This window comes from Camelina sativa, chromosome 13, assembly GCF_030686135.1.
Source record: "Camelina sativa cultivar CO46 ecotype springtype chromosome 13, ASM3068613v1".
Taxonomy (NCBI): Eukaryota; Viridiplantae; Streptophyta; class Magnoliopsida; order Brassicales; family Brassicaceae; genus Camelina; species Camelina sativa.
The window spans coordinates 16125175-16125932 of record NC_141892.1 but is presented as its reverse complement, the minus strand read 5'-3'; the positions used below and the strand labels follow the sequence as shown (position 1 = coordinate 16125932).

General features: G+C 45.8%; 1 non-coding gene across 1 annotated transcript; it reads right to left on the bottom strand.

The window, feature by feature from the left end:
- Positions 1 to 239: 239 nt before the first annotated feature.
- Positions 240 to 346, bottom strand: LOC147929638 (small nucleolar RNA R71). The gene has a single exon (XR_015579067.1). It is a non-coding gene; the product is annotated as a small nucleolar RNA R71 (small nucleolar RNA).
- Positions 347 to 758: the final 412 nt, after the last annotated feature.

Genomic DNA, 758 nt, shown 5'->3' with positions numbered 1-758 from the left:
TGTTTCATGGATTGCCAATGGAGGACCCATTGGATTATCTGGATGAATTTGATAGGCTTTGTAGCCTCACTAAGATCAATGGAGTCAGTGAAGATGGATTCAAGCTCCGGCTTTTTCCATTCTCTTTGGGAGACAAAGCATGAATCTGGGAGAAATCGCTCCCTAAGGAGTCCATCACCACTTGGGAAGCGTGCAAGAAGGCATTCCTGGACAAATTCTTCTCCAACTCCAGAACCGCAAGGCTGCGAAATGACATTTTCGGCTTTGTTTAGAGGAACAACGAAACGTTCAGTGAAGCTTGGGAACATTTCAAGGGATACACTACTCGATGTCCACATCACGGCTTCAGTAATGCTTCATTGCTGAGCACACTTTACCGAGGCGTGGTCCCCAAGATACGGATGTTGCTGGACACCGCAAGCCATGGGAACTTCCTCAACACATATGTTGATGAAGGTTGGGACGTAGTTGAGAACTTGGCTCAATCTGATGGCAACTACAATGAGGAATATGATCACTCTGTGCGATCTACAGGAGAGGAAGATGCCAAGTACAAGAGGGACATTAAAGCCCTCAATGACAAGCTCGATCAGCTCCTCAACCAGCAGAAGCATGTTCATGCTATATCAGAGGAAGATCAGTTTCAACAACAAGATGGGGAGACTATGCAACTAGAGGATGTTAACTACATCAACAACCAAAGAGGGTACAACAACTTCAAGCCGAATCCGAATCTGTCTTATCGGAACCCGAATGTT